This window comes from Oncorhynchus mykiss, chromosome 32, assembly GCF_013265735.2.
Source record: "Oncorhynchus mykiss isolate Arlee chromosome 32, USDA_OmykA_1.1, whole genome shotgun sequence".
In the NCBI taxonomy this organism is placed as follows: Eukaryota; Metazoa; Chordata; class Actinopteri; order Salmoniformes; family Salmonidae; genus Oncorhynchus; species Oncorhynchus mykiss.
In genome coordinates this window covers 12,423,875-12,447,561 of record NC_050572.1, presented here as the reverse complement: position 1 = coordinate 12,447,561, position 23,687 = coordinate 12,423,875, and the positions used below count along the sequence as shown (strand labels likewise).

General features: G+C 43.0%; 1 protein-coding gene across 2 annotated transcripts in view; it reads right to left on the bottom strand.

Moving 5' to 3' along the window:
* Positions 1 to 22,519, bottom strand: part of LOC110487937 (protein tyrosine phosphatase type IVA 2) — a 47,206-nt gene extending 24,687 nt beyond the window's left edge. The window contains exon 1 of one of the 2 annotated variants that reach the window (XM_036971820.1): positions 22,184 to 22,519. The gene's annotated coding sequence lies outside the window, so the exon portion shown is untranslated. The remainder of the gene's footprint in view (positions 1 to 22,183) is intronic. The other variant, XM_036971819.1, reaches the window with a different exon arrangement.
* Positions 22,520 to 23,687: the final 1,168 nt, after the last annotated feature.

Here is a 23,687-nt window from a genome sequence, read left to right as displayed (position 1 = left end):
CTAACCCCGCTGTACCACACTAAATGCTAGGCTTATACTAACCCCGCTGTACCACACTAAATGCTAGGCTAATACTAACCCCGCTGTAACACACTAAATGCTAGGCTTATACTAACCCTGCTGTACCACACTAAATGCTAGGCTTATACTAACCCCGCTGTACCACACTAAATGCTAGGCTTATACTAACCCCGCTGTACCACACTAAATGCTAGGCTTATACTAACCCCGCTGTACCACACTAAATGCTAGGCTTATACTAACCCCGCTGTACCATACTAAATGCTAGGCTAATACTAACCCCGCTGTACCACACTAAATGCTAGGCTGGAAGCAAGGGGAAATAATGAGTGAGAGGATATCTATACACAAGAGATGATTCAGACAACATGAATAGGATATTGTGAAGAGGCGCAGTGATCATTTTCAGATGGAACTGTTAGCAGGCATAGGTGTCTGTGACAGCCAACACAGCACGACTTGGAACATTGCTCATCCAAATCAGCATCCAGAACACTGCTTTTTACATCTCTTACGTATTCTCTACGTGAAAGGGATAAATGCTGTGGGATTTCAAGCTACAATATGCTAGGCTATAGCCTAGCTAACATCTATGAGGAGTGAAACACAAACCACCTGAGATTACCATGTCAACCCTCCTCTCTACCCCTCAGACATCCCTGAACAGGGAGAAACATATGGGATCAGTAGGGGTTTTGACTAACTAATATATCCACCACAGTGCCCCAATCCCCTTCCTCAGATCCCCCATATCTTTCCTACAAATCCAGCTGAGCCACTGGCACGGACCTAGGACGAGTCCCAAAGGGCACCCTATTCCCTACATTGTACACTACTTTTGACCAGGTTCCTATGGTGGCTGTGCTGAAGATTTAGGCAAGAGGAATCTGCTGGAATATGGGTTTAGGTCACGATAACATTGTGGGTCTAAGTAGGTATCCTAGCAGTTAATAGTGTTGGACCAGTAACAGAAAGCTGGCTGGTTCAAACACACAAGCAGACTAGGTGAAACATCTGTTGATGTGCCCTTGAGCAAGGCACTTGACTAATTGCTCCTGTAGGGCATTAGCGAAAAATGACAAATGTAAATAACATGGGTAACTAGGTAGGTCAGCAGACAAATCTTACAGAAACAAAAGGCAACAGGAAAGGCTTATGTATTCAGATACTGAAATAGCACTACGCATTTGTTGACTTTCAAATGAATAAAAACTAGCACTACTAGATAGTAAGAGGCAGAAGAAAAAAATCGATAGTCATGTGACCCGTTTCAGGAAACTAGGCATATGTCGCGGGTCACTAGTTCAAAGGAGAACTGTTTGAAATAACTTTATTTGCAAAATGAGTTTTGGCACAAATGCCTTCTCGGACATGTTAAATTTAATGTGCCTAATTAACAAACTTGTATGCAATCCGTAAATATGAATAGCATTGTTAAATTATGAGCCTATTTGGTTAAGCAACAAAGTTGGCAACCTTCCCTCTAGCCATGATTGGCTGAGCTAATGAGTGGGCTGGACATGCCGAGAGATGAGTTTGTATTGGTCTGCCATATAGCACGCTTCTGTCTATTTGAGCTGGTCAGTATGTGTAGGTAATCCTGTCTAACGCGGTCTAAAAATAAAGTATCGCCTAGTAAAACATAAGACTCCACTATGCAAGTATCCATTTCAATATATGAAACAACTGTTTCAGAGCACTCTCGTCTGAGTGTGAAGGAAGGAGTGAACACTGTCTGAGATTGCTGGTGTTGTGAAGGACAGCACTGTGACAGGGGTCAAAATCCCTCAGCTGGTTGGACTGGAGGATGATACGGTGCTGGTGGAAAGATATGACTGGCAACAACACCTGATTAAATATTTTAATTCATTTAATGTTGTAATGTCTTCAATTTTTGTTTTTTCCTGTTTTACATCTGTGATGCTCTGGAGCCTGGTGTTGTTGTCACCAAGGAGCGTTCAGACTCCGTCGGGACCAGGTTTCAGCTGCTGACATCCTTCCTCCCAGAGATGGTCTGCCTGTACAAGCACCACCCGTACTGGACACAGCTAGACAATCTTAACTTTGAGTTTTGTGACGAAGAGACTGTGGACATCACATCTTCACATCATCTATCTTAAGCTTCTATCTCAAGGCCATCAGACTGTTAAACAGCCACCACTAACATTGAGTGGCTGCTGCCAACACACTGACACTGACTCAACTCCAGCCACTTTAATAATGGGAATTGATGGGAAATTATGTAAATATATCACTAGCCACTTTAAACAATGCTACCTTATATAATGTTACTTACCCTACATTATTCATCTCATATGCATACGTATATACTGTACTCTATATCATCGACTGCATCCTTATGTAATACATGTATCACTAGCCACTTTAAACTATGCCACTTTGTTTACATACTCATCTCATTTGTACATACTGTACTCTATACCATCTACTGTATCTTGCCTATGCTGCTCTGTACCATCACTCATTCATATATCCTTATGTACATATTCTTTATCCCCTTACACTGTGTACAAGACAGTAGTTTTGGAATTGTTAGTTAGATTACTTGTTGGTTATTACTGCATTGTCGGAACTAGAAGCACAAGCATTTCGCTACACTCGCATTAACATCTGCTAACCATGTGTATGTGACAAATAAAATTTGATTTGATTTGACATGCTAAGTCAATGGCAGGACAGAAACAGGCCCTCTGAATATAGATTTCCTTGTTCACGCGTGGCTCGTACAGACCAGTTCTCAGCACTCTCTGTAGTGCCTCTATTCACATAACTCTCTCCTAACACACGCAGTAAGTTGCTGCTGCTATTAATGTATTTTTTAAGCCTTTGCTCAGCCACTTGATACCCCTGATTGTATGCATACAACTACAGTACCAGTCAAAAGTTGACACCTACTCATTCAAGGGTTTCTTTAGTTAGACTATTTTCTACATTGTAGAATAATAGTGAAGACATCAAAACTATGAAATAAAACATATGGAATCATGTAGTAACCAAAAAAAAAAAAGTGTTAAACAAATCTAAATATTTTGTATTTGAGATTCTTCAAAGTAGCCACCCTTTCTTTGCCTTGATGACAGCTTTGCACACTCTTGGCATTCTCTCAAATAGCTTCATGAGGTAGTCACCTGGAATGCATTTCAATTAAAAGGTGTGTCTTGTTAAGTTAACTTGTGGAATTTATTTCCTCCTTAATGCGTTTGAGCCGATCAGTTGTGTTGTGACATGGTAGGGGTGGTATACAGAATATAGCCCTATTTGGTAAAAGACCAAGTCCATATTATGGCAAGAACAGCTCAAATAAGCAAAGAGAAACGACAGTCATTCCTTTCTTTAAGACATGAAGGTCAGTCAATCTGGAAAACGTCAAGAACTTTCAAAGTATTTTCAAGTGCAGTCGCAAAAACCATCAAGAGCTATGATGAAACTGTCTCTCATGCAGACCACCACAGGAAAGGAAGACCTAGAGTTACCAACCTGTCCACTGCAGCAGACGTAACTCAGAGTTAACAAACCTCAGAAATTGCAGCTCAAATAAATACATCAGAGTTCAAGAAAGACACTTCAACATCAACTGTTCAGAGAAGACTGTGTGAATCAGGCCTTCGTGGTCTAATTTCTGCAAAACAACTACTACTACAGGACAACAATAATAAGAGACTTGCTTGGGAAAAGAAATGAGCAATGGACATCAGACCAGTGGAAATCTGTGATTCATTTATAATTTAATGCACACTTACCCAGCATGGCTACCACAGCATTCTGCAGCGATACGCCATCCCATCTGGTTTGCGCTTAGTGGGACTATCATTTGTTTTTCAACAGGACAATGATCCAACACACCTCCAGGCTGTGTAAGGGCTATTTGACCAAGGAGAGTGATGGAGTGCTGCATCAGGTGACCTGGCTTCCACAATCACCCGGCTTCAACCCAACTGAGATGGTTTGGGATGAGTTGAGCCGCAGAGTGATGGAAAAGCAGCCAACAAGTGCTCAGCATATGTGGGAACTCCTTCAAGACTGTTGGAAAAGCATTCCAGGTGAAGCAGACAGAGAATGCCAAGAGTGTGCAAAGCTGACAAGGCAAAGGGTGACTACTTTGAACAACCTCAAATATTTAGCACATGACCAGAAATGTGAATCCTTAAAGAGATGGGTGGGAATTGCTTAATTAAGAGGGTGTGAACAATGCTGAATGGGTGTAGACAAAGGACAGCTCTGCAGCAGAGGTACCAAAACATTCAAAGGCCATTTTCTCAAAATTGAGGTTACAAGTTTATCAACTTTCAAAGCAGAATTACTTTCCCATTGTTCCTCAAAAATGTTCCTCAAAAATGCAGTGTATGATATACCATTTAGTAGCTATGTCTCTGCTTTTATCCAATATAATAAAAACAATTAAAAATGTTGCAACATAAGATCAAATCAGGGTGGTTGGTCACATAATCGGGATATTTTGACGATTAATCATATAGTTAACAAATTCGCTATATTTTTGCGCCAAAACTCCAGTATTTTGAATTTATAGGTTGTCAATTTGTTTTCAGCACCCCCCACCACTGATCAAAAATTGTTCTCGCATGGCTCTTTCATCCATCTGCAGCAGACATCTGGTGAGAAATATGTTTGAAAGATCAAATAGCAATACAATCGCAGTATGCCAGTCCCTGGCAACTACCAGCCCTACTATTAGACCACTTCCTCCCACAGGCAAGTGTCAGAAATGCACCAGGCCCAGTCTTGGGGAATGAGGAAGTGTCTGGGGTAGTGATATTCTGCAGTTCTGTCTAGTTCTCTGTCGGGCTGGTTAGAACAAGTGGCCTGGCTGACGAGCCCTGGCCTGGTTAGAACGGATCCTGGCTGGCTGGAGCGGGAGCCCTGGCCTGGTTAGAACACACCCTGGCTGGCTGGCAGGGGAGGGAGCGCTAGACTGGTTAGAACGAGTCCTGGTGGCCTGGCTGACTAGCTGGGGAGCGAGACTTGGCCCTGTTAGAATGGATCCTGGCTGGCTGGCGAGGGAGAGTTGGCCTGGTTAAAACGAGTCCTGGCTGGCAGGGGAGGGAGGGAGCGCTAGACTGGTTAGAACGGATCCTGGCTGGCTGGCTGGCTGGCAGGGGAGGGAGCGCTGGACTGGTTAGAACGGATCCTGGCTGGCGAGGGAGAGTTGGCCTGGTTAAAACGAGTCCTGGCTGGCAGGGGAGGGAGGGAGCGCTAGACTGGTTAGAACGGATCCTGGCTGGCTGGCTGGCTGGCAGGGGAGGGAGCACTGGACTGGTTAGTCCTTGGGCTGGGAAAAGGAGAAGAACGGCAAAAGGGAGGTAAGTGTCCTGCCAACTCACTATGCCCACACTACTTTATTTACATCCACAGTGGAGAAATGAAGACCTAGGCCTAAATGTTTAAGGTCACACAAATGCCTGGCCATCGTGGAAACAAAAACAGTCACCTCTACCACAGAACTTGCTCTTAATTAACAGCTGACACAGCTGTACCTTAGTAACAGCTTGACAGCCAAATCAACCACCACTAGAAAGCGCACACAGATACACGTTAAAACGGGGATAGTTTCTTCACCACATGCCCTCTATACATGCTACACCCTTAGACCTCTCACGAAACATACCAGTAGGCTACGTTTGCAACTGCAGATCTCATCTCCTCCAACCCCCAGCTAACACATACCACTAACTCACCACAAGCACATGGGAAGACTATTTTCACATGGACACTCCCCCTCCCCCCTCCTCAGGCGGTGTATGTAACCCTTCACTGCAGCCAGGGTGACAAGGAGCATTCTCCGGGAGTGCTCTGATAGGACTACAGTAGATCGAGGCCTCCACGGGGATCCTGCAAGGTCTGGGGGACAGTAAATGTATCTGCTCTGGATAATATCTGCTAACTGACTAAATTGTTATGTAATTTTGTTTAACAAGCAGCGACTAGCTGGCCCTTCAGAACGGCAGAGGTTCTTCGTAATGATTAAGCGCCAAAACGGAATAAAAAAAAGGGACTAGAACACGCAGGGATTAGACAACCTGCTAATTTTCATGTGTACAACGTTTTCATACGGCGTGCCTAGTGAATAGGCTACAACCCAAGGCAGGACACAGACTGGTAGGGTACACTTCATTCCAATGGAATTCTACTCCTACAGTATCTGTGTAGTCAACATACTCTTGCCATTTTACACAAGATGGGAGCAAGCGAGATAGGAATGAGAGAGAAATGAACTTCAAAAGAAAAGGGAACACAAGAAGGAGCAAGATGGTGCAAAAGAGCATTGGCACAAGACCGAGAAAGGGAAAGATGGTGCAAAAGAGCATTGGCACAAGACCGAGAAGGAGCAAGATGGTGCAAAAGAGCATTGGCACAAGACCGAGAAGGAGAAAGATGGTGCAAAAGAGCATTGGCACAAGACCGAGAAGGAGCAAGATGGTGCAAAAGAGCATTGGCACAAGACAGAGAAGGAGCAAGATGGTGCAAAAGAGCATTGGCACAAGACCGAGAAGGAGCAAGATGGTGCAAAAGAGCATTGGCACAAGACCGAGAAGGAGCAAGATGGTGCAAAAGAGCATTGGGCACAAGAGACAGATGGCAAAATAACACGAGACTGATACGGCAGTGATTCACACCAAGGTTATTATACAACAAAAACTTCAAACCTGTTTGGGAAAAAAAACTATACTGAAACTATTATCTTGACTCAATCTAAATGTGGTTTAATCTGTTTTTTATTTTAATGGGGTTTTAAAATCTTCTGAATCAGGTGGGTCACATTGAGATTGACTTTATAACTTAAAATGGGAACTCAGCGAGAAGACGTTGCCACGAGCAGCAATGCAGATACTGAGTGGTAAGACTAAAACACCTGACTGTAGACAGGAAGTCGTGGAGAGAAGTTGGGAGAGGTGCATCTGCTACAGCCAAAAGTCAGACACAAATGTGGTTTTCCAACAGCAAGGCTCAGATCAGCATTGCAGTGTTGACATTGTATGTAAAAATGCTTTCTTTATAACGTTGAAATAAACACCCATAGAACACTCACAAACAGGAATCATAATATAATATTCTGTGTTGTACAGTCAATTAGTGAGAGAGCCTCAAATATGACATTTATTTGTATATAGCCACTGTATACATAAATCGCAGCAAGTTGGTTCCTGTTTCAGTCATGTCTTTGCTCAGTTTGACTGCAGCCAAAACTCAACAGGAGTGAGGGACAAATGCCACTACTGGGTCAAAAGAGCGGAAAACTACGCTTCATAAAGACAAGGTTTTTATTCCGGCTGGGCTGAGGTGAGAGTCCAGAGAGGAGCAGAGCGGGGTGGAACGTGAGCAGGCAGGCGTGTTGACATGTCACCACGGGGAAATGCAAACACTTTCAGGAAGTTGTACTATTGACTGCCCCACCCCCTGCCTTACTGGAAGCATTTAGGATCAACCAAGGACTGCACACATCCTGCGGTTTCTTTACCTCCCTCCCGCCAAACCTTGTTTTGTTTCCTCCCTCACTCCACTCATGACAGTGAGGGAATAAGAAAGAAGACATGTCAGGACATGAGCAGGACTGCCCACCCCACAACACACCTGCAGCAGCACACAGGCTGAGAGAGAAACAACTAACTGTAGCACTAGTCTAGCAACGCCTCCGAATGAAGTCAAGAGATTGGACGTTGAGGATTAGCATACAGGTGTCTCTGGCTGAAAGCGATAGTGGTGTGACTGAATGATAGGAATTTTGAGGGGGCCTCTTGTTTTGTTTATTGAATTCCTCTGTGACAGAGAATGTAGGCTGGTTCTTAGAACAAAGTAGCCACTGCCGGGTTGGTAGCAAAACAGTTTAGCATCTTTAGCTAATTGGGCTAACAGTCCCGAGACATGCAAGACACCCGGTTCCAACCCAGTCATTCACAAGAGCAAAATTAAATAGTGAGTGGAACAGCCATCCTTAGAAGTGCTATGACAGGGATATTCAACTGTATTGTTAAGGGGCCGAGTTACGTTTTTGACACACTCCCTTCTAACGTGTCCCTTCTAACATAAGAGGGGAACAGAAGGCACGACCACGTTAAGGAGTCTTCACTGTCAGAAATGGAGTCATAATAGCTTATCGCCCAAACGGCAGAGCCAAATTCATATGAAGAAAATATATTTCAGCATACAACATTTGCTTCAGAAACCGGCAGAAACATTTTTAAACAAATTGAGTGTTTGATTATACCTGTTCTCTTCTACCATTTCTTGCTGGCAAAGTACCCAGATGTTGTCTCTGGTTGTGAAACTGAATTGAGGGAACTGAACATGGAAAACAATCTGAAGTTGAAATGATTGTCTGTATCAAGTTTACAAACTATGAATGCAATATTTAAAAAATACTGACATTGAATACATAAATATTCAACTAAATTAAACTGAATGCAATATTCATTCAATTAACTTTCAAATCATGAAATACAAGTTCAATTTAGGAATTCAATGATTACATTTGTGCAGTACAAACTCCTAAATGCTAATAAAAGCATTGAAATTGCTACACTGAAATTCTGCAACTACCTCCCCTAACAAGCAACCTAAGAAATATGCTCTACCCTCTTGTGACATTGATTCAGTGACTTATCATGAAGTGGCATTTTCTATATATTTAGAAACAAAAGACAATTATCAAAAACAAATAGATCTACCTGCTTGTACTTTGTGGTGGCAGTGTAACCATCTACCACATTGTCCTTCCAAACTGGGAATTTCACCAGGCAACACCTGTTTCCACGGTGATGTTGTAGCCTATACCCTTATCATAGGTCTAACCGTAGACATAGAGGTTATGTTAGCCAATATCGCACGTGCTAGGCTATCCAGGGACAGTGAACTTGGCAACGTGTCATAATCTCACGTTTGCAGAGGGAACATAAACTCTACGCATTGACAAATTATAACATTTTATATATTTTACATTTTAACATATAACACTCAATTCAGTTTCACAACCAGAGACAACATCTGGGTACTTTGCCAGCAAGAAATGGTAGAAGAGAACAGGTATAATCCACATAAATAAATGGACAGTTCACGGCTCCACACACTCAAATGCATGAATGGCTGTTAGCCTTATGTCACATGCTGACTAGACCGGACATGTTGACACGCATGTTGATTTGGACCGTCCACACCAGATGTGACCAGGACACGTAGGTAGAAATACCAAAAACTATGAACCAACTATTTTAATTTGGGGCCAGTTTGAAAACACATGACACATTCATGGCCATTTAGCTAGCTAGCTTACTGTTGCTAGACAACTTGTCCTGGGATATAAACACTGGGTTGTTAATTTACCTGAAAAACACTCAGACCTTTTTTTCTGGCTCTTTGTAGAATTTTTACCCATTTTGTTCTCTACTCTGACAATCCACAGATGAAGGGGGAAACCAAACTTCTTCTGGAGGTTGAAAACCAACTTTAAGGTATATTACCACCACCAACTATACTGGAGTATGGACCTCAGTTCATCTTTCAATCAACCACGTGGGTATGTACTCCTAAAACCAATGAGATGGGAGAGGAGGGACTTGCAGCGCATCAAGCATCACTAATAGAACCAAGTTCTATTTTAGCGGCAGACTATACAGGCGCTCATGAGCAGTTTGGATGAAATTAATGAATAACATGCATAAATTAATTTTGCAATGCCCGCGCACGTGTTGCATATTCTGTCTGCCTCCCCACTCACAGAATGGAATTCGCAAAATGTTAAAATGTTTCCAACTTAGGGCCTCCCGGGTGGCGCAGTGGTTAAGGGCGCTGTACTGCAGCGCCAGCTGTGCCATCAGAGTCCCTGGGTTCGCGCTCAGGCTCTGTCGTAACCGGCCGCGACCGGGAGGTCCGTGGGGCGACGCACAATTGGCTAAGCTACAGGACTGTTTTGCTATCACAGACTGGAATATGTTATGGGATTCTTCCGATGGCATTGAGGAGTACACCACATCAGTCACTGGCTTCATCAATGATGTCATCCCCACAGTGGACATACGTGCATACACCAACCAGGAGCCATGGATTATAGGCAACATCCTCACTGAGCAACAAGTAGCAGGACTCTTACAAGAAATCTCGCTATACCCTCTTACGAACCAATACAGGACTAAGATTTAATCATACTACACCGGCTATGGCGCTTGTCGGATGTGGCAGTGCTTGCAAACTATTACGAACCAAAGGGAGGCACAGCCGCAAGCTGCCCAGTGACACAAGCCTACCAGACAAGCTAAATAACTTCTATGCTCGTGTCGAGGCAAGCAACACTGAAGCTTGCATGGGAGCGTCAGATGATCTGGACGACTGTGTGATCACGCTCTCTGTAGCCAATGTGAGTAAACCCTTTAAATAGGTCAACATTCACAAGGCTGCAGGGCCAGACCTAACCATAAACATCAATGCCTTTCTTCAAATCAATACACAGAAGTATATATTTTTTAAACCTGCATATTTAGTTAAAATAAATGCATGTTAGCATGTAAATTGTGCCGCTTCTCTTGCGTTCAGAGCAAGCAGAGTCAGGGTATATGCAACAGTTTGGGGCACCTGGCTCGTAGCGAACCGTGTTTCTTCCTAACAAAGACAGTAATTAATTTGCCATAATGCTACATAATTTTGACATAACATTGAAGATTGTGCAATGTAACAGCAATATTTAGACGTTTTGTTTTCGAAATGATAGTTTAAGGATTTGACCATTATTAATGTCAAAGGCTCGAATTTCTGTGTGTTTATTATAATTAAGTCTATGATTTGATAGAGCAGTCTGACTGAGCAGTGGTAGGCATCAGCAGGCTCGTAAGCATTCATTCAAACAGCAGTTTACTGCGTTTGCCAGCAGCTCTTAGCAATGCTTGAGGCACAGCTCTGTTTATGACTTCAAGCCTATCAACTCCCGAGATTAATACTAAAGTGCCTATAAGAACATCCAACAGTCAAAGGTATATGAAATACAAATGGTAGAAATAGTCGACGTGTCATAATTCCTATAATAACTATAACCTAAAACTTCTTAACTGGGAATAGTGAACCACAAGCTTTCATATGTTCTCATGTTCTGAGCAATGAACTTAAACAGCGTTTTTACATGGCACATATTGCACTTTTACTTTCTTCTCCAACACTGTTTTTGCATTATTTAAAACAAACTGAACATGTTTCAGGAAATTGAGACTAAATAGATTTGATGTATTATATTAAGTTAAAATAAGTGTTCATTGTTCAGTATTGTTGTAATTGTCAATGATCGGTATCAGCATTTAAAAATCATAAAATCGGTCGACCTCTAGTTCAAATGACTTGTTATATTTCTTATTTTTCTACATTATTATTCTTCATTTCTTATAGTAAAATTTTTTTTTTCTTCTTAAAAAACTGCATTGTTAATTAAAGGCTTGTCAGTAAGCATGTCACTAAGGTCTACCTACACTTGTTGTATTCGGCACGTGTGACAAAATGTTTTCATTATTTGGTTCACCCCCTCCCCGGGCCCAACCTTTCTCCTGCCCGATCCCCCCCCTGCCGACCTTTCTCCTGCCCGATCTTCTCTCCCCCCCCCCCCCCCCCCCCCCCCCACGGGCCTCAAAAGTGGTCCCCTGAAGTGGTTCAAGCATTCTTGTGGATTTAGAATAGGCAATGTTTTTCTATTAAAAAAGTATGCTTTGAGAGCAGAAACGTGAAAATGGGAAATCTGTCTTTTGCCATGGTAACATTTTAGCATCGAGTATTGTTTTGGTATTGAGTAAAGTGATACTGAACCTGGTATCGAAGTCAAAGTCCTGGTGTTGTGACAACACACCCATTCCAGAGGCCTGCCTGACTGCATTCTGTGAGTGCCTTAGAATCATTCTTTGAGGAGATCCCAGGTTGGTGGTCACAGGAATAAAAAATGAACTGAAATATTTACTACAAAAACATAAGAGAAAAAAAAACAAGTAATGCCTCCCACTGCCGGGATTGGAGAGAAAGGTTACTGGTCAAAAGCAGTACACTGTATAGGGAACAGTAGGGCTGCAAATTGCCAGGGACCTCACAATACCGAAGTGACTATACAATATGTATTGCACGTCTCTTGATTATATATGTATTATGATTTCATACTATGATTTTATTGCGATTCTGTGTTCCAAACATATTGCTCACCATATGTCTGCTGCAGAATGACAAGAGAGCCATGAGAAAACCAGTGTTGATCAGTCATGCAAAAAAAGTGCCTAAAACAAATTGGCTCCCTATTTAAAAAGAAGATGGAGAACAAGCTATGAAAGACAAATACTGGAGTTTTGGTGCAGGTACAGACAACTAGCACAAAAATGATAGCGATAGTCAAAACATCGTCAAAGATAATATCCCGATAAGTAACCGTATAAAAAAAAAATTGAGATAGGGAATAGAATTTGGGAAGCAGCACAGTTGCCACATTCACCTGTCCCAGGTCGGAGTGATTTGGGAAGCAGCACAGTTGCCACATTTACCTGTCCCAGGTCAGAGTGATTTGAAAGTTCTAACATCTCAAACGGAACACCAGGTCACTATTGACGTGTTACATCCTGAGCAGAACAACCAGAGTGTCACCCCCAGGGTTTTGACTAAACCACTATTGAAAACCCCACCCCACCCCAGTGACCGAAAGGGGGCGTGAAAACCACCCCACCCCAGTGACCGAAAGGGGGCGTGAAAACCACCCCACCCCAGTGACTAAAAGGGGGCGTGAAAGTGAATGAGGAACAAGCTACACTTGTCAAAGTTCACTACCTGACCAAAGGTCACCTGCTCGTCAAACATTTCAGTCCAAAAATCACGAGCATTAATATGGAGTTGGTCCACCCCTTTCCTGCAAGAATAGCCTCCACTCTTCTGGGAAGGCTTTCCACTAGATGTTGGAACAAGGCTGTGGGGACTTGCTTCCATTCAGCCACGAGCATTGGTGAGGTCAGGCACTGATGCAGGCCAGTCAAGTTCTCCCACACCGATCGAGAAACCATTTCTGTATGCACCTTTGTTTTGTGCACAGGGGCATTGTCATGCTGAAACAGGAAAGGGCCTTCCCCAAACTGTTGCCACAAAGCACAGAACCATCTAGAATGTCATTGTATGCTGTAGCGTTAAGATTTCCCTTCACTAGAACCAAGGAGCCCAAACCATGGAAAACATCCCCAGACCATTATTCCTCCAGCTCCTCTGCCATGGAAATCCATTTCCTGAAGCTCCCGATGAACAGACGTGCGGACGCTGCTTCCAGAGGCAGTTCGGAACTTGGTAGTGAGTGTTGCAACCGAGGACAGATTATTCTTTACATGCTACGCACTTCAGCACTCTTCCGGTCCTGTTCTGTGAGCTTGTGTGGCCTACCACTTTGTTGCTGCTAAACATGTCCACTTACAGTTGACCAGGGCAGCTCTAGCAGGGGATACATTTGACAAACTGACCTGTTGGAAAGGTGGCATCCTATGACGGTGCCACGTTGAAAGTCACTGACCTCTTCAGTAAGGCCATTCTACTGCTGTGTGTGTCTAGGGAGATTTTATGGCTAGGTGCTCAATTTTATACACCTGTCAGCAACAGGTGCGGCTGTAATAGCCAAATCTACTCATTTGAAGGGGTGTCCACCAATGTTACCTCTAAGCTGCATGTGAGTGGGCACGCAGTAGCCCGAGACTATTCCCATTAGACTACACCCCCTTCTGCAGAGCACAGAAGAAATATCTGCCCACGGAGAGAAGCATAAGTTTGAACTTCACTCACTTTTCCCCGTTAGTTAACACCATTAACGTTTCCCATTACAGTGGCAATTTCGATCGAATCAACGCAATATTAGCTACTTTCAATGCAACATTACCCGAAACGAATCGTGGGAGAGATTTTGTTGTAGGCAGAACGCGTGTCGGGATAGGATTCTAATTCTATTGCTCACGACTCAAACTGTGCTCTACACAGACCGGTGCAGCATAACCAATCAGAGCTTCAGTAGGCCTATCTGCAAATAGACCATTGCCATGTATGGATCTGTGCCATTCACTTTGAACTGGACTGTGTTTACAGCTGAGGTCCTGAGTAAATGCGCTTGTTTTGAGATAAAAGCAAGAGCTGCATGTAACCACATGTGCACATTGTGTTCATACCCTTTGCTAGTTCGTGAGTTCTTAGCCCAGTTATAGATCATTTGTGGACAGCAAAAGGGGAGTGATTTCTATCTTTTAAAAGCGAGTCAGTGGGCAGTGTTATATTTGGTGACAGCCTTGAATAAGCTAAGCAGCCAATAAGCAAAGGGTAGTATCATTTGTTTGATTCTCTATAATAATGCTATGGTTTATTGCATCAAAGCACATGTTCAGTCACCTTGTCTGAAGGACAAGTGGATGAACAGCTTATTGTCAAGTCCTGCATGTTCATTTCAAAGGTCTCATGGAATGTAGGCCTACATTGAACACCACACATTGGCTGCTACTGTAGGATGAATGACAGAACAGCTATTTCCATGTTAAAATGTTATGGGATGCATTTTTCCCATTCTTTGGGATGGTAAGCCACTCTGGTAAGCCTACATTATAATCAAATAGCCACAGAAGCCTACTTGGCTTAAAGCGGGTACAGCCACTGTGTCCACAGTTGCACAGAATTTTCACAACGGTGAGGTTTGCGCTCAGCAGACCTGAAATTTGCTCAGTGCATGAAAACATTAGAGGGAACATTGGTGTCCACATTCTTTTGTGTGTGTATATATATATATATATATATATATATATATATATATATATATATATATATATGTGTAGTCTGCAACATGTGGCATGAGAACACTCTCGTACTCAATTCCCCTCCCTGCCTCAGAGCATGCTAGACAGTGCCATTGTGGTGGAAAGTGGGCTAGAAGGGAGTCACCAGGCAACTGCCTATGAGCTTTTTAATGAGTCATAATCTCCCGTCACCAATCTAAATCAGGTCCCTTCCAGAAGGCTAGCACCCCGGGTCGGGCTGCCTAACCAGCCCTGGTCAGATAGTTAGTGAAGGGAGGTAGCTCACCTTCCTCTCCTGCAGACCCAGGTTCAAATACTACAGCGTTTTCTTTAGCCTGTCTTAGAGTGACAGGTGAGTGGGGTCTGCCATTTTGGGACTTGCACAAGGCAAACTCAAATCAAGCCCAAATGAAGTATTTCGAACTATTTCAATAGATTTTGAAAATCAGGTCTGCCGTCTTGTTCTACGCTGGCTGGAAGAGACGGTGTTGGACCTTTAGTAGGACTGGGGTTTCCCAATGTTAAGAGGAGAGACGGGGAAGTTCCGTGTCTACAGGGTTTGGTTTGAACTTTCACTTCAATTTAAGATAGTTACCTATTTTACTGAAGGCATTTTCAGAACGGCACGCCTGCACATGCACGAACGCACACCATTTAGGCCTTATGGTTTGCTCTTAGAACAAGTTTTCATATAACCAAACAGAACCAAGGGACTTAATATTAACACGGAGGGAGACATAACATGTGACTGGTACTTCCTGTGGCAGTCAGGTATGCGTGTTCAGATTGACTATATCATGCGTCATAATCCTATGACCAATCACCTTGAGAAAGTAGCCTTGAGCCAACTCTGCTCAAGTCATTCATCCTCCCATGGCCTGGCGGTTGGCCTAGCCCATGCAATCACAGCCTGAGGATCGAAGACTCCAGATGCCACTCACAAACAGTCAGAACAGGGAATGCCTGTTGCCATAACAACAAGCGGGTATCTCTGGGGAGTGGACAGACAGGAGCTCCATCGGGACCAGCTCCTGTCCCTCCAGGGGAACAAATATTAACACTGACAAGCAGGAGGCGCAGCACCAGGAGGCGCAGGGAGAGAAAAGAGAGAAGCTACTGTATTAGACTTTGCATCCTGTCCAGGGGGTGTACTTGTACATAATGCTGCCTCACGCTAGATAAACAGGAGATTGGCCCATAGGGCAGAAGCCTTTCTGGCTTGGACAAGGCTTACCTACAGTTTTAAGACCAGCTTACCACCCACAGCTCCTAACCCAGTGTTTTCCATTGGCGTCAGGTAATCAGCCGGTCACATACTCATTTTCCCTTCACATTAACCGAGCTAATTTCCTATTAAAAGTTTCTATTCACTCATCCTTTGAGCCCTCTCCCGCTACAATAAACGATAAGCATCTTCTAGCAATCTATTGAGAGGATAGGCGGTCAGTCAGTCAAAGTGAGGGATGACAGGAAAACACAAACGAAAGAAAGCGAGAGGTTAAACTCGCAAAAATCTGTCCAAAATAAGCCCAATGCGTATCTATGGGTTTATTTTGGACCTAAAGCTTGACGCCTGCCTTCCCGCCTTTGGGACAAACACTCCCACTGTTAGGGCGGAGACATGAGCATCTCGTCATTATATACAGATCTCTTGTTGCAGTCAAATTTCTTTACATGGAGGGGCATGATGCTCATGACTTATCAAGTCCCATGTAATGTAAGGGGTAATGAGTCGAAATCTACGACTTATTGTTTCACATTTCTTTAGAACCATTTTATTTGTGTTTCACAGCCAGCCACACAGAGTAGTAGAGCATAGTAGGCTATTTACTCTGACAACTGGACAGCAGGCGTTAACTAGTTTATAAAAAGGTGACTGAATAAAGTCTCGCATCAGGACAAGTAAACCAAAGAAAAAACATTCTTATTTTTTTGCTATGTCGTCAGATTGCTAGACAGTGATGCTCAACTTGGAGTGACTCGTCTCACCATGCAATGTAGCCTACCGAATCACATCGGAGAGAGAGCTGTTCATTTGGCTCCCTCATTCGCATAGGCTACTGGTAGCAGGCCTAAGCTTTTTGCCATTTATCTGAAGATAAATTATATAAACATTAGAAGAAGATGGTGAATCATCACTGCAGGAACAATAGGTAGTGGACAGCATCATTCTGGCCCAACTATAATAATTAGGGCCCTAGTGGAATCCATAAACTCAACAATATTCAGGAAAGTGTTGACATTTGTAGGGAATCAACTAAATGTATTGAACATTTACTAATTAGCCAAAGTTTATCATAAGACATGAACAAAATGCATCAGGGGTTTCAAATTTCATGCAACTTTCTGAAGAGGCAACGAGAACGCCCCCGTGTGCAATGCACACATCTACCAGATCTACCAGATGGAAGCTTTCTGAAGAGGCAACGAGAACGCCCCCGTGTGCAATGCACAAAATATATACTTTGGAAAAAACAGAAACCTGAAAAACTCAATTCATGAACTGTTTTAAATAATGTGGGCTATTTACTTCATTTGTTTGTTTTGATAAAATGCCTGATTGATTTCTATGTTGCTGGTTACTATGTACATGCGGTAAAAATGCAGAAACTGACAGATCAGGCTTCAGGTCTGCACCACAGTACGTTCATGCCACAGGTTGTGAGGAGTCAAACATCTCGCTTCTTAATCAAATCGTTATTTTTGTCACATGCTCCATAAACAACAGGTGTAGACTAACAACAGGTGTAGACTAACAACAGGTGTAGACTAACAGTGAAATGCTGACTTACGTGTCCCCAACAACGCAGAGTTAATAATAAACAATAACAAGCTGGTTGAATAGAAAAGGCCACCGCTGAGAGCAGAGAAAGTGGTGGCAATGCAATTTAAGAATTGTTTAAGCAACCAGGCTTGTTCCAAAACACAGTCAGTCACCACAGATTCTAGACCAACCAAGACAACAGCAAAACATACTTGTCTACAAAAAGTGTCAACGCCAAACTAAATGTGTCGATGCCATTGCCAGAGAGCGCACAATAGGCTACCTATTGAGTGGTACGTTTAGGACCAGATTCTGTCTAACTGGAAAGAAGGTTGCTGTAAATACCATCACAGTAGAATATCCTGTATTCCTGTTACAAGAAGGTGGGAGCAGAATCAAGAAGAGGTGTCAGTGCTGGCTAGCCCTCCATGCCCTCTTTATAACCAGAGAATGTTACTTATTTCACTAGGCAAGTCAGTTAAGAACAAATTCTTATTTACAATGACAGCCTACAGTAAACAGTACCAATAGCAGAGGAATAATAGCCGGTGTCAGCGTGGTGTAGGGAAACGCTACCTACTGATACAGAATCAGATATTTAGATGTAGCCAATGGTTAAATGTAGGATTAAGTGTGGTGTAATCTGATCCCAGACTTGTGGGCCTCCCTTGAGTGTTCATAGGAGGACATGGTGGAGAGAGCGAGCCAAGTGGATTTCAGAACCAGCGAGTGCAGAGCACTCCCTCCTCCCCCGAAACACGCACCAAACCAGAGGATATAGATCCTCTCTCAAACACTCCAGCCAGAGCCCCAGGGGCATGAACACGTAAATGGGCTAATCCGTTACACAAGGCAGACTAGAAGACATGACATGCTCATCAACGCCACCTTTCATCAGACACAGGCACCCTGTGGTCAAACCAGGCCCAGCGCCAGCTACACAGACAGCCCCCCCCCCAGTGACCCTTGCCTAGCCTCATGTTACTGTACCTGCCACGGCTAGTCTCAGCTTTCTCAGTTACAGTAACCAAGGCTGAAGACTTCCCCTGTTGTCACACTCGTCTTTCTTTATGCTGCTAATGCAGAGAGAGGGGAACCTTCCTCTGTGTGCCAAATGTCACACCATTTAGCGAAGTGTCAGCTGTGCAGACACCACCCATCAGGTTCCCATACAAAAGACAACTTCACTATTTGACAATAAAATATACAATTCTGGCCACAACAACTAAAGTAGTAATGTAGACCAAATGACAATGGACCACAGCAATGTCTAGTACCATCCAGCATTGAGAAGACTATCAGTGTTCAAAGCAGACAATTCAGTTGCGGCATGTGAGCAAACATTTGTTTTCACGATGACTCACACCATGTTTACTGCCAATCCAAGCCCCAGAGAGAGGGATCAACACTTCAAGTCCAGACTGATCAGTCACTTTTGTAATGTTCCTCCATAAAAACTCAGCAGGTGCGATGATCCTAGATGTGTGGTTGTGTCTCAAAAGGAGCTGATCAAAAGTAGAGTAGGGAATAGGCCAGGGTGATTTGGGATGCATCCTGTGCCCGAAGCTAACCTGAATCCAGAGCATATACTGTACAGCAGAAGACATACAGACACGGAGTGGGGTGTGATACCGGTATGCGTAGCATGGATTCTGGTGAATGAGGCCCTCCATGCCTGGCCGTTGAAAGCTTGCCCTTGGCGTCAGGCTGTATACATGTGGGTTGGCTGAAGGGAGCAATTTCCAGCGGCTCCTGGCTCCAGCCTCGTACGCCAATTAGCTTTATGATAAAGCAGTTCAGTGAAACCCACTAGGGTTGTCACTATACTATTATATCCATACTCAGAGGTATCGCAGAAACAAAACAAAACATAAAGCGAACAAACTTTCCTGAGGAAAACAGTCTAGGCGTTGGAGACAAAACAGCCCGATGTCACCCAGTTTCTTTTCCAAGCTATAGGACACAATATTTTGAATAAAGGCACTTTTTTTTTTTTTAAGATCCAAAAAGAGTTGTCTGCTTCGTTTTATTTTTGACATAGATACTGGTACCGTGAGAACCCTACTTGAAACAATAAAATAAGCTAGCAAGGTCCTACAGGAAATGGATTTACAGTCAGTCAATTGATACAGATTACATTTATGATATACAGTGCATTCAGAAAGTATTCAGACCTTGACTTTTTCCACATTTTGTTACGTTACAGCCTTATTCTAAAATGGATTCCAGGAACGCAAGATATATCGCTGAGCATATCGGAGTCTGACGATATTAGATAAAAATGCCAACAATGGCATAGACCCGATGTCTAGTTAAACACCGATGTGCAAAACCGATGTCAAAATTGACATGCATACCTATATAAAAGTAGGTGACGCCACGAAAAATACAGTGCTACACATAAAAACAGGAAAATACTTCACACTTCCAACAACTAAAGCTCAAGTCCAGCAGTCATTTGAAAGAGTAAGAACATTTCAGTGAGACAACGCAAAGGCGAAACCCATTAACGCCAAGATAATGGAATTCATTGCCCTGTCGACAATCAACAGTCCTCTGTCGTATATGATGTTGGCTTTCGCCGACTGGTCCAGCCCCGACACACATTATTTATCAGATGTTGCCCTACCGGAGTTACAAACAAAATTATTGAATCCATTAGGGATGCACCGACATGACCATTTTTGGCCACTGCGATATCTGATATTTTCCTTGCCAAAAAAAACGAATAATGATTATTTAAAATGTTTGCGATCATTTAAGCATTCTAGTACAGTTAAATAGTTACACACAGAAACTCCCCAAATACAGGTGTGCCAAGCTTGTGGCATCATACCAAAGAAGACTCGAGGCTGTAATCGCTGCCAAAGGTGCCTCAACAAAGTAGAGTCAGTTGTACAACAATGCCTTCAACTGAAATGTGTCTTCTGCATTTAACCCAACCCTTTTGAATCAGAGAGGTGTGCCTTAATTGACATCCATGTCTTCGGTGCCCTGGGAACAGTGGGTTAAGTGCCTTGCTCAGGGGCAGAACGGCACCTTGTCAACTGGCCCAACGCTCTAACCACTAGGCTACCTGCCAGCCCAGGTAGGGTAGCGTCTGAACTTATGGAAATATCATATTTCCATTATTTTGAATAGATTTGCAAAAATGTCTAAAACACTGCTTTGCTTTGTCAATGTGGGGTATTGTGTGTAGATTGGTGTTATTTACAATTTAGGCGACTAGTTAAGCGGATTTCAATGGCTAGATAGCTATGACTTTCACAGCTGTTCAAGTCAACTTCCTCCCCAAATGCATTTCCTCAAGTCCACTTGTCTCTGAATTGTTGACAGAGTGTTACAAAAACCAGAGAGCAGAACATACGTTTGCCTTGGTTTGAGTGTGAACTACTAGCTAGTTAGCCAGACATTACCCGATGAGAACCCAAAACAACCATGTCTAAAAATATGCATGTCTCGATTTAACCACCGGGGATATCAAATTGGACAGCTTGTACAGTGTATGTTACCTTAACATCCAATCTCGCTTCCCCTGACAATGTTGCCGTGCGCTCGGCAGTGTGCGTGAAGCCTTGGCAACAGGAGACAAGTGCATTCGGGTAACGTTGTCATGTTACACCGGTCCATAGTCAACGGTAGGACCGACCAAAACTCTGTACATCGAAACCAGACAGCGACGTTTCCAGTACAACACTGGGTAGTTAGGCTACAGATAGTTGCCCTTGTTCCTGTTCACATGTAGCTAAGGTAGCTATATACGTATAGCTAGCTATACATCAGTGGGTACTGTAGACTCATCACCTAGCAACTTAGCAAACAGGCTAATTATATTTGGCTAGCAAGCCTTCTCGATCAGTTAATTCATATAGAGGACAAAATATAACATTGACACAAGAAACGGTACCGCATGTCTTGTAAAATAGGCCGATGTTTGTATGTAACTTTAAATGTTTACCCAACAACGTTGACTAGCCCCTTCTCCGTCTGTTAAGGCATGCAACTAACTACCCTGCTAAAGTTATGCTAACCAGCCGGTTACAAGCAAGGCAGTTCAGAAAATAAAAATGGGACACATTGGGCTGTAACTGTTAGTGTGGGTCAAACGAATAGCTGGCTAGCACTAACAAAGCTATCGGGGTTTATAAACAGAAACAAAACTAGTTCTCGAGTAATACTATGGCGTAGTTGGTTGACTAGCCACAATACCTCCTAGTTAGCTAGCTCGAGTCCGTTAGCGTGGTTAGCTTGCATGCTAACTAAACGAACGTTATCTTCCTATAGCTAGTTACCGGCGTTACGCAGGAAACGGGCAGATGACTGGCTAACGTTAGCTGTTGTCGATGTTAAGGCTTTTTCGATAAAGCCTACTACTCGTTCGCTATTAAATGTTTAATTTAAGTTGACGAACCTTGGTGTTTTGCCAACATTTTCTGTAGATCGGCGAAGCTGCAGAGTTGGAAAACGACTTATTTAGTTGCCATATTCCAGCGTTAGCAGGCTAGCCTTAGCTAGCTACTTTCTTCCCAATAAGACTGACGCTGTAGCGAAATAGTTATCTGGGTTTTTTTGTATGACAATGTATAACGATATGAACAAGCGTTCTTACTTACAAAGAGCAGGCTGGACATTGAAAACCAGTGACTATCCCGGAGAATGTGGATGGGGAGCAGTAACTGCTGTCAGATCTTTTTAGTTCCTCTTGTGGGTGAGAGAGCTCACATCGGAACTGTTGGGAGGAGTTTCAAGGTGGTAATCTCGTTAACGTCACTCGGAACGCAAGAAAACTAGGGATCACAAAACAACAATGTTTAACAAATAGGCTGTTTTTTTGTAATATTAAACTGGAATCCTCGAGATATATTCTTTATTTCAAGTTGAGCAATGGTAATACCGCGTTCATGTGCTAGTCGGAACGAGGAATCTCAGAAATGTCTGATTTGGTAACTGGTTGTACCTATACACGTGCCGCGTTCAACGAATCAGCATATCGGACATTTCCGCTTTACCTGTTCCGACTATAAATGTTCCGACTCGTCATCACCAATCTCTGAGTGACGAGCATCGGGACTCAAGAGTTGGTAAATTGAGCCATTGGGAGTGTTCGAGCGGATCATTTTTGTCAAGTCTGGCCGTCGTTGTTCAACGCCTTTCAAAGTGTATTGCATTATTTACCAGTTGTCCACTTATGTGTATATGTTGAGTGCATGAATTTTACAAAAATAATAATAATGTGGTCCAGAGGTAATACAATTTTTACTGCAAATTTCTGCAGTTGCTCTTCACCAACGTCATCCTGCATCCATCGCCTGTATTGTGGGAGGCTCTATTGCCAACCAATCATTCGGGTGTTTTTTTTACCCATGTGAATGTGACCAAAGACATGACTGAAACAGAATCCAACTTTTCCGCAATTCATGTATACAATTGATATATACAAATGAATGTGATTTTTGATGCTCTTTCTCACAGATTGATTGTACAATGTACACACATGATTTCAATTGGTTACTGTGTGATATGGGGGTTGCAGCCATCTTTATTTCGACATTATAAAGATAAACTTTTATAAACAATGGCAACACTGCCATGTTGATCTGAGCCTTGCTTTTGGAAAACCACATTATTGTCCATCTTTCATCTGTGGCAGATGCACCTGACTTCAACCCTGGACATTTGTCTACAGTCGGTTGCTTTCGCCTTAAAACTCAAAACGCACCCATTGTGGTCCACCTAGTTAGATTACCTCCAGCCAAGAAGCCTTGTCCTGTTTTACTAGCCATGTTAGTAGTATAACAAACAGTCAAGCGATGACGTAATCGCTTGTTTTGTGTGATTGGCTATAGAAAATATTGGTCAGACACAGCCCATAGCTTTTTATTTATTTATATGGCTTAATCATTGATTAATCTAATGTCATGTTATGAATTAAGGAAATATAATAGTAACGCCATGTGTGAATATGTATCCAATATGATAAATCATGTTATTCTCGGACATTATTCTCAATTAACGAAATAGGTCCTCTGTTTTGGTCCATGTTACCTTTTAGTGAGACATAAACACCACCTAGTGGTCAATTGGACTGTCCCTTTATAATGGTGATTCTTATG